The sequence below is a fragment of the Podarcis liolepis genome, assembly GCF_965112155.1.
Source record: "Podarcis liolepis genome assembly, chromosome: 2".
In the NCBI taxonomy this organism is placed as follows: Eukaryota; Metazoa; Chordata; class Lepidosauria; order Squamata; family Lacertidae; genus Podarcis; species Podarcis liolepis.
The window spans coordinates 126411187-126427758 of NC_139555.1; the positions used below are offsets into that span (position 1 = coordinate 126411187).

At 49.2% G+C, this 16572-nt stretch overlaps 1 protein-coding gene and 2 long non-coding RNA genes across 4 annotated transcripts in view; 1 reads left to right on the forward strand and 2 right to left on the reverse strand.

Annotated features, from left to right (window-relative positions):
- The window catches only part of LOC310702107, a 281230-nt gene that overhangs the window by 151368 nt on the left and 113290 nt on the right, over positions 1-16572 (forward strand). Inside the window, exon 2 of the long non-coding RNA XR_014523242.1 lies at positions 6884-7456. This is a non-coding gene — a long non-coding RNA (uncharacterized lncRNA). The remainder of the gene's footprint in view (positions 1-6883; positions 7457-16572) is intronic.
- The window catches only part of LOC310701841 (H-2 class II histocompatibility antigen, E-S beta chain-like), a 49001-nt gene that overhangs the window by 17416 nt on the left and 15013 nt on the right, over positions 1-16572 (reverse strand). The window lies entirely within an intron of this gene.
- LOC310702054 overlaps positions 1-16572 on the reverse strand; it is a 42446-nt gene that overhangs the window by 804 nt on the left and 25070 nt on the right. The gene's annotated exons all lie outside the window — the stretch shown is intronic.

Below are 16572 nucleotides of genomic sequence, written 5' to 3' on the forward strand. Positions count from 1 at the left end.
ATGTGCAGAGACCCCCTCCAAATCCAGTGTGCATGACTGCATGTCTTCTGACAGGGGGAACAACCCAAAGGGGAGGTGTGTGTTTCAGGACATGCAAAGTCAGGATGTGACCCAGTCAGCCTGGCCAGACCTCCATCATGAGTTGACTGTGTTGACTGTGTTGCCTGGAACATGCCTTAAAACCCTCAGAGAAGGATTCACTCTTTGCTGGTAGCTCCCTGTCTTGCCCCTATTTTTGTGTCAACGCAAGGAGTTGTTCAGCTCTTTCTCTCCCCTTGCAAGAGTCTCCAGAAGGTAAATGACACCACCGAGTGGGGTTTGGGACAGGCGTCCTTCCTGGTGCCAAGCCTTGAGCAGGAACATCACAGAGGCCAACAGACAAGGCCCAGCTTGCTGTGCAATCTCATAGCTTCTTCTGGATCTCAAATGAGTGGGATCCAAATTAGGGGGAAGCCAATTAATGCAGCAAGACAAAAGGCAGAGTTTGGCAGAGGGGCAAGGCAGGAGTGCTGTCAGGGCATGACTTGGGGGCAGAAGGCCAGGGCCCCAGTTGGCAGAAGGAGCAGCAGGCCCCTCAAGGCTTTAGGGCTGACTCTTCACATCTGGCAACATATGTCAGCATCGCCCTTGAGCCAGTGGCACCAACTGGACTCATCCACTTCAGCCCCGACTGGGCTAGGCGAGCTGGGTAGCACTTCCAGAGACCACCTTCTGCACAGGAACAGGTCAAAGTGCCGTGGACTCACAGCTTAAAGTTGTGAGCACCGGATTCACTCCCACAAGAAGACAGTCGTCGCACAGCAGAGTACAGCAGTCTAGCAGAGTATATAAATAACTCAGAGAGCAGCTCTGTAGAATATCTTCTTTATTATATCTACAACTATTATACAACTATATACAGAGCTTAATAGGTCTAAGCATAAATGAATGCTGCACTGCACTGAGTGTCTGCAGCTGCTCTTAGCAGCAACCTTATCTCTACACACGATCTCTAACACTCTGTCTCTCTCTCACTCTCTCTCTCTCACTGACTGACCGACTGACTGACTGACTCGGTGCTGGAGCAGAATAAGTAGAGAGCAGAACACGTCGTCTCCTCTCTGGAGAATCAGGAGATTCTTGGATATGGGAGGGGTGAAATCTCCTCAACATGTGCTATCAGTACCTCTGTAAGGAGGGTATCAGTTGGAGTCTAGCAGAAGGGGCCCCTGAGCAGTGATCCTTCAGTATGGCAACATTTCTCAAATTTCATCTGGGATAAGTCTGGTCTGGTGCAAGTGAACAGCAGGTGGGCTGATTCACAAATGTCAGAAGTTGGAGTGTTATGTACTGAGTTGAATAGAATCCAAACTGTAGCCGTCTGATTGGTCCTAGAACAATAGCATCCAAAATGCAGCAGTCTGATTGGTCCTAGAACAATAGGCTTCAGAATGTAGCAGTCTGATTGGTCCTAGAACAATGCAACAGTATGATTGGTTGGCAGGAGCCACCCAATCCAGCTCCAGATAGAAGTGAATCCACAACCTGATTGACCTACAGGAGAATTCCGGAATTAGCCAATCACGTGCAGCCCATTGTGTAAATAATGTATATAAAGCAGATACTTTGAGGGGACATTCATTCCCTCCTCACCACTATGAACTGAATAAAGAGCATGAAATCCACTCTCGACTCTGAGTATATTTCCAGTAGGGGGGGGTAAGAGTCGGAGTCTAGCATTGCCAAGAGACCCCAAGTGGGCAAGAAGGGGTCCCTGAGCAGTGATACTTCCCTATGGCAACATTTCTCAAATCTGGGAAACGTCTGGTCTGGTGCAAGTGAACAGGGGCCTCCACAGCAGGAGGGTTGATCCCCCAAAGTCAGAAGTTGGAGAAGGGCTGATCCAGAGGGAAAGAGCTAGGGGGAAAGTGGGGTGGGGGTAGCCTGATCTTTGCAGGCTGTCTTCCTCCTCCGTCCCCCCTCTTGCCTTTCAAAGGCTCCTTCTCCCCTTCAGCAGCCCAGGACACAGTCAGAGACCAGCAAGGGCTGCACTCTAAGGGGTTCGGCAAGAGCAATGTGTTTCCTGCCCAGCAACCGATGACCAGGCAGGGTCGGGACCTGTAATTGGCTCCCATCAAGCTTCCCTTCCAGGAAAGTCCCCAAAAGGACAACACTATAGACCCCCACCCCACCCCAAAGCAGCAGCAATAGCAACTCTGCTTTCCCCTCCCCCAAGCCTGTTTTGTGCTTCAAGGCAGAAGTGGAGATTGTGACATTTGGGTTCCCTCGAAACAGGAACTTTTAAAACAAGTCATTGGTCGGAGCATCTCTGGCTTTACAACCCGCTTCAAATAATTATGGGGGGGGGAGTTAAGAGGCTGTCTTCTCCCCACTGTCAATAATCATCCATGTAAAATGTGAAATCCAATACTCTAATTTCTATTTTGGGGCTTAAATGCAAAACTGCAAATGGCAGACTCTTCATATTCCAACAACAACGTTTGCAAGCTGTGAGCTTGTGACAGCCTCTGCATTTTGCATTTTGCTTCAAAGAGGAAGGAGGCAATTTTTCCCCAGCACTCAGCCCCCCCCCCCCATGGTGGGAATTCTCTGCATCTTGTTTTTCTGAAGGAAAAAAATGCTTCAAAAAAGGACCAGTCAAATAGGTTGTAAGAATGGGCACAGCCATGGGGGGAGGGTTGGACATTTGAATCCAATCAATAAAAATCAATTGAAATACAAAGCAAGCTGAGGTTCTGCCTCCTAACAAAAGGCCTGCCCCCCCAAAAAAAACCACAATCATGGCTACGCCCACGGTTGCAGGTTATCTGTACATGAGCTTAAATCCCATAACTGGATTTGCACATTGGCCCAGTTCCTGGTGTTAAGTTGTGGGCAAACATATCAGACGACACAGCGATTCTTCAAACAGCTCTTCTTTATTCAGATGCCAGAACAGAACTAAGCTGAGGGGCTCAGTCAGCCTGCTTATATAGAGCTCCAGAACAATGTAACTGTTGCCATTTTCTAAAACTATCCAATCACTGAATGTCACTTTTCGATCCTTCATTTGCATAACTATCTACAGTATCCCCCTGCTGGCCCAGGGTGAGAATTTCAGTACATAACACCTGGTGGTGGCACAAAACAGCAGCAACACCTGAGGGCAAAGGCTCAGTTTAAGAGTGGAGGAGTCACTTCCACAGAGAAGGACCTTGGCTGGAGAGAGAGAGAGAGAGAGAGAGAGAGAGAGGAGGAGGAAACTCTGGGTCAAAATCTCTTCATAATACAAGATGCTCAGGGATGGGCTGCCAGGGGACAAACTGGGTGTGAGAAATGTGGGTTTTGTGGACCCCCAGAGGCAATGAGGCTGTGAACTTCAGATCTATATTCCACAAGCGTTTCCATGGGAGAAAGGTAGAAAGGACTGCTCCACTGTAGCTGCAGCTTCATGTTTTTACTGTCATTTCACCAGTGTGAAGGAAAATAACCTCCTTGCAAGCAGGAAACTGGGGCAACGGTTTGGCCTGCAGCCTTTCTCCCTGCTGTGCTAGATTTCTCCTTAGGCTGGGAAGGAGGCCTCTTGGAGGAAGAAACAGACCAAGAGGAGGGGGCCAAGGGGGTCCCTGGACAGGAGGGGCAGGATCCAGTCAGCCTGCTCCCTGGTGACAGAAGCAGGACTTCTGGGCCCATAGCACAGGTCTCCCTCCCCACCTCTCCCTCCTTCTGCCCCCTTGTTTCTGGCAGCAGAGGAGACGCTGCAGAAAGGCGCTGGGGGGAGTTTTGCTTCCCCCCACATGGAGGCCTGGAGCTCAGCTCAGCATTCAGGGAAATGAAAGAGGGAAGCTGGCCACGATCCAGGAGACTGAGGTCAACCGGGAGCGCAGCAAAACCTCCTCACAGAGAAGTAGCTTCCAGCCCCCCCCCCACAGCACAGCCCCCCCCCCTTCAGCCCAGCAGCAATGGCTTAAGAGGAATTGCCATTTGAGGGAAGGACCCCTTTGGGAATGGCTGAGCTGAATGGAGTGGGGCTGGGCAAGCCCCATAGCATCCTCTACTAGAGGAATCGGGGCCACATCCTGGCCTTGGCTCAAGGAGGGGTTGATATTTCCTTGGAGAGCAGCCCCCTCCCTCTTGCATCAGGAGAGCAATGTGGGTCATCTCTTCCTAAGGCAGGAGGGAGGAGGAAGAGGAGAGAATGGGCAGAAACCCCTCCAAGTCCTCTAGGCTATGGGGCACAACCCACAGGAGAGGGTGTTGGTGTTTCAGGTCAGCCAAGGCCAGGATGTGGCCCAGTCAGGCTGGCCAGACCTTCTTCGTGAGTCGGCTGTGGGGCAGAGACAGGTCTCTTCAACCTCTCCAGACCCAAGACCCCCTTTCAACCCAACTTGCATTTCTCCATCTTTTTATCTGCGAGGTTTCAGGGCTCCTGTTTCAGCCCACATGGGATCAGGCTGCGACCCACCAGTGGAAGACCAGGGGCACAGAACATGTCCCAACACCCCCAGGGAAGGATTCACTGCTTTCGGGGGGGGGGTCTTGATCTGCTGTTTTCCCTCCTCTCCCCATTCTGCCCCTATTCTGTGTGTGCCTTGTAGAAATGCCTCCTTCCAAAAATGAATGCCAGTCGAAAGAGTCGTCCAGCTCTTCCTCCCCCTGGCAAGAGGCTCCAGGAGGGACATGACCCCCCAGAGAGGGGTTTGGGAGAGGCGTCCCTTCTGGGGCCAAGGCTTGTGCAGGGACATCACAGGGACGGATATTATACCTTGCAGTTGTCACGGTTTCTCTAGAAGGGGGAATGGGGTCTGTTTTGCAGATCCTCTCTCAGCAAAATAGCAAACATTCTCCTGGGTCTCAAGGCAGAAGCAAAGGAGAACCTTCAGCAAAGTATCGTATGGGGAGGGGGGCCAGGGGAGCTGCCAGGGCAAGGCTGTGGGGCAGGAGGCCGGGGCCCCACTCAGCAGAAAGAGCCACAGGTCCTGTGAATGTGAAAGGGCCGATTTGCCTTGAAATGGGACCATTAGAAGGAGAGTCTGCCAAGGGCACTTGGTCCCAAGAATCTAAAGTTATCCAAGGGGCTTTTAAGTGGTGGTGGGGGCCTCCTTGGGATGAGCAGAGGAGCCACTCCCAAATTTCATCCCTGAAAAGGCTGGTCCTCTAGCAGAGACACAGGGATGGAGGGCTCCACAGCAAGGGGGCTGTTCCCCCAAACAGGATTCTGTGAAGGTCGTCCGATTCTGTCTTCATCGGCATTGTTACCCTCCCAGTTTGACGTAACCTGCAAATTGGGTGAGCATCCCCTCAATTCATTCATCCAAGTCATTTATGAAGACACTGGACTATAGCAGGCCCAGGACAGAACCCAATGGCAGCCCAATGATCACTTTTTCCCACGATGAGAAGGAACCAGTCATGAGCAATCTTTGGGTTCGGTCAGTTGACCAGCCGCAAATCCACCTAGCAGTTGCCTTAGCTAATAACCCTAAGAGAACTTGGAATTTAATTTAATTTAATTTAATTTAATTGGAAGTATTATTGCTCATATATATTATGCTGGAAGGAAGGATGAAAGGAGTCTGTGAACTGCCAAGGAACAAATAAGGTTCTTTATTGAGTCATCTGCAAGGACAGGAAGGAACACCATGCACAGAATAATTGCCACACACAGGAAGAACAACATTGCAGTTGTTGTATAAGGGATTATTTTTATGACCAGAATGTAATTGAAATTAATAAGATTTTGGAATGCAGAAATAAAGAAAACCATGAAATATAGTACGGGGGGGCACTTTATCTAAATTATACAATTTGGTATTTGAACAATTGGCATTAATAATTGTATTATATATTGGTATTGTTATAATGAGACTATTATTGGACTGTAATTGAAAACTATAAACAATATATTTAAAAAAGCAGTTACCTTGCCCAGCCCAAATTTGACTAGTGTCTCTGCAAGAATATCATGGGGGACTTTGTCAAAAGCCTTACTGAAATCAAGATACACTATGTCCACAGCATTCCCCTGATCCACCAACCTTGTAACTCTTATCAAAAAAAGAAATGAGATTGGTCTGGCATGACTTGTTTTTGATAAACCCGTGCTGGGTCTTAGTAATCACAGAATGTTGAGTTTTTTGGGACAATGTTGTGGAGCTTTTTGGTCAAAATCGCAGTATTCCAGATATGTCCTGGAAAATCCAGGCGCATGGCAACCCTAACTCTGCCCCTATTATTTCTGCTTCACTAAAAACTAGGAGTGCAATCTTCTGGTTCCAAGGCTTGGGCAGGGACAACACGGCTGCCAAGGTCTCTTCTGAACCTCTGGCAGCCCAGTGTGGGCCAACCGGGATCCTTTTGCAGATCATCTTTTGACAGAGGAACAAATTTTTTTTTCTGTTTCTCAGACTGGGGGAGACAGTCAAGACACTCAAGACAGAAGAATAAAGGAGAAGAATAAAGAAAAAAGTTTTAATGGGCTGGGTGGGAGGTGAAGTCTTTGGGTCAGGAGACCAAGGCCCACTCAGCAGAATGAGTTGGGGGCAGCCCGATATTTGCAATGCGGTCTTGGGCCTTTTTCTCCCCTGACCCATTGCAAGGGAGGGCGGCCCCCTTGCTGTTCACCTTCTCAGTGAGGGGCTCTTGAGAACATTGACCACGACATCCTCAGGACCGACTCAGTGGCGCAGATGTTGGGGGCAGAAGAGGAAGGTGGTTTGCCAGGTGCTGCTGGAGGACATTCCTGGTCCCTGGGATGAGGCCTGCTCCTGGGAGGATCAAGCAGGGTCCCCAGAAGCCCTTTTCCTCCTCTCCAGGTGGAGGAGGGGATAGTCACCCCTCAAAGACTCATGGAGTTGTAGAGTTGGAATATCTAGTCCAACCCCCTATAATTCATTAACCAGAGCACCCCCTGCAATCCCTCTCTTCCGCAGACCAACCCTGCCTGCGGCTGGTGATGCCTGAGTCTTTTTCCCTCTGAGGAAATCCCTTCTCGTCTGCAGTCTTAGGGTGAGCTTGATGACCCTGCTTCCTCCTCTGCCATCACATTGTGAACCGCCCTGAAATCTACAGTTGAAGTATAGAAATTTTAAAAATAAATGAATACATGTAGATATGGGCCCCTGGGAATGTTTCCCCCTCCTTTCTCTCCTTCAGCACACTTTGGAACTCCCTGCCTAATGAGACCAAGAGGCGCCTTCTTCATTCTTCTCTTTTTGACACCTGATGGAAACATCCTTGCTCAGACAAGTCTACCCACATGGCAAGAAAGCTGAGGTGGTTTTAATCTGTTTTCGTGTTTTGCTTTAAAGCACTGTTGCAATTTTTCTCTTGGTTTTCTTGGTTTATCCTTTTGTAAAGCACTTTGAGGTGTTGCTTTTTTCCACAATTAAGTGACGTATAAATTTTGTGAAATAAACAAACCAACCAGAGCATTTCCCCCTCACCTGCCTCCTGTGATTCTTGGCAGGCTGAAGGGGTTTATTACCCGCCCATGTCACTAGAAAAAGTGGTTTTGAAATGGTGTCTGGTCTGCTGCTCTGCTGGCTGACGCTGCCTCCCAGTCTCATCAAGGGGGGCAAAGGGGGCTAATGGAGGTTTGGGGAGATTGTGTCAATCCCTCGGGAGGACTATGGTGAATAAAGTCAGGACCCACCATGGGGGGCACAGGGTTTCCTTTCCTCCTTGCTTCCCAGACTCCAAATGCTCGGGGTTTGAGGCCAAGGAATGGAGCTGTGGGGTTTGTGGAGGTGCCATCACTGTGTTACAGAAAAGGAGCAATGCGGCAGCGAGCTGCAGCTGGCTGGAAAGCAAAACAGGAAGGGAATGTTTGGGACTGTACCGTGGGAACAAAGGGACAGTCTATTCACTGTGCTGAGCACTGGATTTAGCTCAGAGTGTAATTTGACCTGTACAGGAAGTACAGGAGGTGGAGTTTGTCTCTCTACTGTTGGAGTCTGAAGAGAGCAGACGTGTTTCTCTGTAATGCAGCAAAGACAGAAATAAAGGCATGTAAATACATTTCTGTCTATCTTTTTCCCCTCCCTGGGGGGAGCAGGGAGCAGGGAAGAGTGGTGTGTTCTTCTCACGCTTGAGGAGGATCGCCGATCGTGACGTAGCCTGTATCCTGCCGGGAATGCAGACAGGGAGGTCAACAGGAGATTGAGCCGGTTGCGTGGAGAATGGCCAGTTTCTCCTGATAAGGCTTGAATTTCCTTACATCTGGTAGCAGCCGATGGTTTGATCCATGCAAGTCTGCAAGAGAGGTTGATGGATCGTTCTTCATCCTCTACACCAAGGGGAAAGAAGATACAGTGAACTTGCAGCTGGAAGCTACACACATGGCTGGGCACCGAGAGAAGGTGATCGCCGAGCAACGGAGCCCCAAAGGTATGGTGATTTTATGGCTGTGAGAGTGAACGCGTAAAGAAGCAATCTTCGGTTCACTGAAGTGTCTGCGTTTGAAAGAAACCAGCACTGGGAGAAACAGCCGAATACCTCGCATACCTAGATAAGACTGGTATGCACAGTTGCTAAGCAACGAGTCGTCAGTGAAGTGGAAACTTACTGACTAGGGGCTGGAACACGAAGTTTGTTGTGTCTACTTCGCTGTTGTTTTTTTAAAGGACTTTCAAACAGCTTGCGTTTGTCTGCCAACTGGTGAGGCAGAAAACAACCAAGAGAGACTATTGGATTTTACAGGCTCGAGAGTGAGAGCTGAGGCTTGGATTCAAAATGGATGCCAAGAAGGGGGGAGGCTTACCTTACCCACCTCCACTGACTAATGACAATTATTCATCATGGTCTATAAAGATGAAAGCCCTGCTTCAGAATCGGAGGATTTTTGGGGTGATTGAGAACCCCATCCCTGCAGCACCAACGCCAGGTTGGAATTCACAGAATGTGAAAGCCAGAACGGCTATAATTCTGTGTGTCTCGGATGACCAGCTCGTGCATATCCAGAGTTTCGATAACGCACGAGAGATTTGGGAGACGCTGCGTAGAATACATCAAAGAGATGCTGGTTCTTCAGCGTTGCTGCATTTTGAAAAGCTGACCAATCTGAGGCTTGCGCCTGATGGAGATGTACAAGCGCATTTGACAGAGATGAAGTTCCTACGCCAGCAGATGGCGGAACGCAATTTCCCTCTACAGGAGGAGATATTCTGCTTCATGATTATAAACAGCCTAAATCGGACTTATAAAACGGTTGCAAGTCAGCTTGGTTCCCTACCGGCCGCGGATCTCATGGCGGAGAGAGTGTGCGCCGTCGTGCTGAATGAAAGAGACAGACTTGCTGCAATGGATGTCAAAGACAGGGGGAGAGAAGCTCGGAGTTCTGACTCCCCCACTGCTGTTGCTAATGAAGAGCAGGCTGTAGCTTTTAACGTTGTCCGATGTTTCAATTGTGGACAGACTGGGCATCTTCAGCGGAACTGTAAGAAGCCACGTCAACAGAAAGGAGCTAAGGGAGCTCTGCAAAGCCTGAGGCGTCAGGCAAAAGTCATACCAAGTCCCAGGTGAAACCTGCAAAAGCTTTGATGTCGAAAGGAACCACACCAGAAGTGGAGAACACGTTTGTCATTGACACTGGAGCGACGCAACACATGACGTCACACAGAACTCTGTTTTCGATGTTTAAGAAGCAAAGCTTCACTGTGAAGCAGGCCAATGGTCAGGAGCTGGAAGCGACCGGGTTTGGAACTGTATATCTTGAGAGTCTGAACTTGACTATTAACAATGTGTACTTGGTTCCTGATTTAAAGTTCAATCTGCTGAGTGTTTCGCAGATCGCAAAGAAAGGACTGACTTTGTCCTATGATAGTGAAAGCTGCAAGATCTTCAAAGATGGAGAGTTGTATCTTTCTGCCAGAGAGAAAGATGAACTGTATTTGTTGACTTTTGATCAAAGTGATTACATGAAATGTAATTCATCTGATTCTAACATGACTTCTCTCGCAGGTGTGACGAAGAACGTCAGGAAGGAGACAAGGGTCGACAGCGCATTTCAGCGGGTGTATGCTGATGTGATTGGTCCTCTAGCACCATCTAAAGGCAATGCAAGATATCTTGTGTGTGTGGATTGTTTCTCTCATTTTGTCTGGGTATATGTGTTAGAGAATCCACAAGAAGCCTTAGAAAGGTTTAAAGAGTTTTGTGACAAAGTTAAGAATGTTCATGATGCTAACATTGATTGTCTTTTCACAGATGAAAAGCCAGTTTTTCTTTTACAGGATTTTCAGGAGTTCCTGGAAAAGAAAGGGATAAGGCACAGGGTTGCTGTTTCTGCTGAAGCGTGGAACAGAGGTGTCTGTGTACAAGTGAACAAAGAATTGCAAAAAGGGATGCAGGCACAATTGCTGAGTTCACATTTGCCACATGAGTTTTGGGCGGAGTCGTTAATGTGTTATTGTCACACGTGGTTAAGAAAGGTTTCAAAAGATTTGGGAAGTTCTCCTTTTGAGAAGCTGTTCCATAGAAAACCTTCTGTTGCCCATTTTAAGGTTTTTGGGTCTCATGTGAGAACAGAAGCTCCAGGTGGAGTAAAGAGTGCCAGAGGCATTTTTGTGGGTTATGAAAAGGGTCTCTACAGAGTAATTTTGTCTGAATCTGGTCAGGTGATTCTCACAAAGTTTCTAGAGAGTGCTCCTGAACAGGAGAGAGTAATTGTTCACACATTTCCCACAGAGGACAATTCAGATGATGATGATGATTTTACTGATTACAGTGGTACTGAAGATGACAGTGGTAGCTCACACAGCTCAGTTGACACAGTCATTGAGAGGAAATCTCACACAATGGATAGACCTTCACAGATGAAGGATGAACCACTGTTTACTATTGGAACTGGTTCTCCAAAGAGTCCTGAGACTGAACCAGTGAGCAGAGAGGATCAGCACCTCATACGCAGGTCTGAGAGAGGTACAAAGGGTGTACCACCCAAGAGGTATTCAAAAGAGTTTGCTAACTTAGCTGTTGCATGTGTTACTATTGTTAACAACCCAAGACAGGTTGAAGCTGTGTCTAAGTCAGAGACAAAGACACAACAGGGAGTTGCTGAGCGTAACACTACATTCCCTAGCCAAGGTAATGCAGATGCACTCATTCCTTGGAAGACAGACAACCAGAGAGGTACACTGGGGATACCAGTGGCAGGTAGTTGCAAGGGTGGAACTGAAACAACAGGGGAGTGTTATATGTATAACAACTGTTTGTTTTCTTCTCTGGATCACGCTTTGCTCGCAACACACATTGAATCTTTTGGGGGAGTATGTTACGGAAAAGAAGCAATGCGGCAGCGAGCTGCAGCTGGCTGGAAAGCAAAACAGGAAGGGAATGTTTGGGACTGTACCGTGGGAACAAAGGGACAGTCTATTCACTGTGCTGAGCACCGGATTTAGCTCAGAGTGTAATTTGACCTGTACAGGAAGTACAGGAGGTGGAGTTTGTCTCTCTACTGTTGGAGTCTGAAGAGAGCAGACGCGTTTCTCTGTAATGCAGCAAAGACAGAAATAAAGGCATGTAAATACATTTCTGTCTATCTCTTTCCCCTCCCTGGGGGGAGCAGGGAGCAGGGAAGAGTGGTGTGTTCTTCTCACGCTTGAGGAGGATCGCCGATCGTGACGTAGCCTGTATCCTGCCGGGAATGCAGACAGTGAGGTCAACAGGAGATCGAGCCGGGTGCCTGGAGAATGGCCAGTTTCTCCTGATAAGGCTTGAATTTCCTTACACACTGCGGGGGGTCATGAGGTGTGACATGTGGGGGGTTTGTCTGGACACCCATCACATTTCCCTCTGAGTCTTGAGGGGATACTAGAAATTCCCTGAGACCTTGGTCAACCTTGAGGTCTCCTGTCAGCTTCCCCCAGAAGCAACAAAGGAGGCTGAGGAGTCTGGTGGGGAATCCTGGAGAGTTTCTGTGGAGAGAAGTGTGATAATGGGGGGGTGCACTTCCACTGCGACTCAGCTTGTACAGATCCTCCTTCAGGTCTGAGTTCAAATAGGCTACATCCACATCAAAATGATACACCTGATGACCTCTTTCTGCAGCAGTGGCTAAGAGCATGTGCAGGGTTTCACTTCTGGAAGTAGGAGCATACACTTCAGTGTAATACAATTCAGTGTAATGCAGCTCCTTCCGCTGCGTGAAACCTCTGGCTACTAGCCTAGTCTTCTACTGTAGTTCCCCAGTTGCTGTGGGTTTAAGACAGTAAACCCAACGACTGCCCACGGCCTGCTTGCCTGCAGGCAGCGTCGTGATGGAGAACACACCCAGAGGCTCCGTTGAGCTCACTCTTTCTTCAAGCCACACTGAGCCCGGTCTTGGCTGGGGAGGGCGGGTATAAATAAAATTTATTATTATTTATTATTCATTGCCTTTTGCCATTTCCTGGCTTCTTCTTCAGGCAACTGTTGAACTTCCTCAAAGCTCTCTGGTTAACATTGAGCCATACCAACCCACACGCTAGTGACCTCAAACCTATCGGGCAGCTTCCCTTTCGTAGTGCGAGCTGAACGCCTGGGCACTATGCTTGATGCCCCCTCTGACCCGCTGGGGCCAGCTAGTGTGTCCTTGTCCTCAGAAGACTCCCCCTCTAACTTATTGCATCTTCTGGACTTCTCAACTGGACTGGTGGCAGAAGAAGGTGAACTCCTTTGCTCTAGCTTTACAGCCTTTGGAGATGCCCTTTCCTGTTCCTGCTCTAGGTCAGGGACCTGATCCTCAGCAGCAGGTTCAGTTTCTACTTCTCCCTCCTCAGCAGAGTCAAGCAGACTCTCTGAGAGAATGTCAGGATTCCCATGGATGCGTGTCCACCCACTTTGCTCACTCCTGCTGACCAGAATCCTAGACTGATTGCCTTCTGGATAGGCAAATCTCCACCCCTTGGTCTCTGGCAGATACCCACAAAAGATCATTCTCCAGGACCTAGGGCGCCCTTTCTGCGTTTGCCTTTGGCACAAGGACCCAAACCTTGCACCCAAACACACGGAAGAAATGCACCTTGGGCTTGTTACCGTGCAGCAGAAAATATGGTGTGTCCCCTACTACAGAACTGTATGAGCGGTTCAGAGTGAAATTTGCAGATTTCCACGCTTCTGCCCAAAAGCACTGTGGCAACCCTGTGTCAAAAAGCATGGCTTCCATTGCTTCCTGCAGTGTTTGGTTATGCCTTTCTGCAACTCTGTTCTCGTGAAGAGAATTTGTGACTGTCAACCTGTGCCGTATCCCTTTTTGGTGGAAGTAGTTCTGCAACGCAGACCCAGTGAACTCCCCACCATGGTATGATTGAAAACTGTGGACCCCGAGTGAAAACTGTAATTCCACTCTTTCACTATTGCAGCAGCCTCTCCTTTGTGCTCCAGAGTAATCACCCACCCATTTCTAGAATAATCATCTATCAGCGTGAGAGCAAACCTAGCCCCACCCAGACTAGCAACTGGCATAGGGCCACAGAGGTCTGCATGGACTAGCGCAAAAGGTTTTGTGGTTACCTTATCAGACCTAGGATAAGTGTATGTTTTAACCTTAGCTTGCTTGCACGCTCTGCAATCCAGGTACTTGGCACATGCCTTCATCTTGCACCCCTCCATGCACCCTGGGATTTTCTTCACATAACCCCAGTTGCAGTGGGACATCCTTCTGTGCCACAGATGATGGCACCCATTGTGGATGGGAACGTTAGCACATTGTGCTTGTGCTGGCTCAGTGGGACCTTTACCTACTATAGGCGTTTCCAGAACAGCCTGTTCTTGGATTCAACACTGACCTGTTGTTGCGCACCCCTGGAAATAGAGCACACATTGTTTACAAAACGCACTTTGAACCCATCATTGACAAGAGAAGAAACAGACAGAAAACAGCATTTCTCAGCACAGCAGTAGCTCTAGCTATCACTGCCGCGTCTGCATCGTTCGGTGCAGGGACTGGAGCATTCTGCATACAGTCCCAGAGCCCCTTGGCTGTAAGCCAGGCCCTGACTCTTTGGGACCAATCCTCCCAGTTGTGCCCATTGAGCCTCTCAAATGGGACATTGTAGGTCTCCTGGGCCTCTGCCATCTTCTCCTCCCCCGGAGCTTAGCCTACTCACACTGCTCCTGGTCCTGAAAAGGTGATCTCCAGCGAGGTCCTCCTTCACCAGTGAGTTCTACTGCCTATGCCCTAAGCACATAGCATGGCAGGATCTCCAGCTGGGCTCTGCTGCTCTTCACAAGCAGACACAGTGTGGCTGACACCTCCATAATCTGTGATAATGGGGAGGGGTGTCCGGTGTGCTTCCACTGCGACTCAGCTTGCCGGACTTGTAGCAGAGTAAAAACACAGCATGTGCTCTGTGTGCAGGCATGCAAAAAAGAGTCTGTACACAGCTTCTTGGTCTAATCTGAGAAGCGTTTATTTGTACAGCAGAAATAAATCAGAAACTCCAGAGATAGCATATTGTCTCCCTTTGTCGGTTAAAACCCAAACCAGTCTAACACAACACAGAACAAAGAACAGATCCCTGGATGGAGACCACCCCAGTGGGCAGAAAGCTCACTCTAAGCTGTTTAACCCTATAAGCTCTGAGTCTCTTCACAAAAAGGGCAGACATTTCGTTTCTCCTCAGAACAGGCAGGGAAATTTCTAAGGAACCTGGTCAGAGCCAAGTGAGTCTCCCTCTGCCTGAGGTGTTTCCTGCTCTTTTCGCCTGAGGGAGCCCAAATATGAGGAGAAAATGGCTTCCCTAAACGGTCTCGGTCCAGTATATCTGAAGGAGCGTCTCCACCCCCATCATTCTGCCCAGACGCTGAGGTCCAGCGCCGAGGGCCTTCTGGCGGTTCCCTCATTGCGAGAAGCAAAGCTACAGGGAACCAGGCAGAGGGCCTTCTCGGTAGTGGCGCCCGCCCTGTGGAACGCCCTTCCAGCAGATGTCAAAGCGATAAACAACTACCTGACATTCAGGAGACATCTTAAGGCAGCCCTGTTCAGGGAAGTTTTTAACGTGTGATATTTTATTGTATTTTTGGTTTTTATGGAAGCCGCCCAGAGTGGCTGGGGAGGCCCAGCCAGATGGGCGGGGTATAAATAATAAATTATTATTATTATTATTATTATTATTATTATTATTATTATTATTATTCCCTGTCGAGATTGGCATCCTTCCCTCCTCAGGGCCTGAAGGGTCAAGGAAGGGATGCCCAGGGGGGCAACGGACTCCATGTTCCCTCCTCCAAGGGGCCCAATGTCAGATAAATGGAGGAACAGAAAATTCCCTCAGGAATTTTAGTCACAGGAGGATTCAAAAGATGTTTTTCCTCCTCCTGAAAAGTTCACGTTTGTGGAAACACTGGAGAAGGCATTTGGCTCTCCTGAATAGCTAGTTTGAAATCAAATTCATAATAGAATCACCTCAGGAGACCATGTGGTGTGTGGAGGGTTTTCCCAGGGAAAAATGGCTCCTAAATTACCGTATTTTTCACTCCATTGGACGCACTTTTTTACTATTAAAAAGTAAGGGGAAATGTCTGTGCGTCCTATGGAGCGAATGTGTGGTCCCTGGAGCCAAATTGCCGCAGTGCGGCACACTCTTGGACTGCTCTTTGGTGGTGGTGGTGGGGCCGCGCTCCCCTGCCGGCAGCCTCGGCTGCCCCCTGCAGCCCCGGGAAGCTTTGGACAAAAGGGGAGGGCTGTGCGCCCATGCCCCGTGCTTCTGGGCTGCTGAATGGGGGAGGTGGGGAGAGCCGCGATCGTCTGCCGGCAGCCTCAGCTTCCCTCTGCAGCCCCGGGAAGCTTTGGAGCAACGGGAAGAAGAAGAAGAAGAGTTTGGATTTGATATCCCGCCTTTCACTCCCCTTCAGGAGTCTCAAAGCAGCTAACAATCTCCTTTCCCTTCCTCCCCCACAACAAACACTCTGTGAGGTGAGTGGGGCTGAGAGACTTCACAGAAGTGTGACTGGCCCAAGGTCACCCAGCAGCTGCATGTGGAGGAGCGGAGACGCGAACCCAGTTACCCAGATTACATGACTACCGCTCTTAACCACTACACCACACTGGCTCTCCAAGTGGGAGGGCTGTGCGTCCATCCCCTGCGCTTCTGGGCTGCTGAATGGGGGTGGGGGGTGCTGCTCTGCCAGCAGCCTGCCCTTCCCCTCAAGGTTTGGAGCAGCGGGCAGGCTGTTCACTGAGAGAGGGGAGGAAGAGGATGGAGAGGAGGGGTACCAAGAAGCTGGGTGAAGAGAGAGGAGGTACCATAAGTTGCTGTGAGTGGAGAGTCATGGTAGAGGGCAAAGGAGAGGGAGCAGTGATGGGGAGAAATTGCAGGTGTCACCTGAGGAGTTTGGGTGAAAGGGATGAAGAGGAGGAGGCTGGAAAAGAGGACTGTTCTGCTTGGGGGTGGGGGAGAAAAAAGTGGGGGAAAGGAAAGCCTCCCAAGCCCACCGCTGAGAGGCTCTGCTCAGCTGTTTCTTGACTGTAATTCAAGTAAAGGGAATGTTTGCGAGCAGCGGGCAGGCTGTTCGCTGAGAGAGGGGAGGAAGAGGATTGAGAGGAAAAAATGTGGCATTAGCAATGCTTTGGATGGAAACAAAGATGGTATTTTACATGAAGATAGAGAAGAA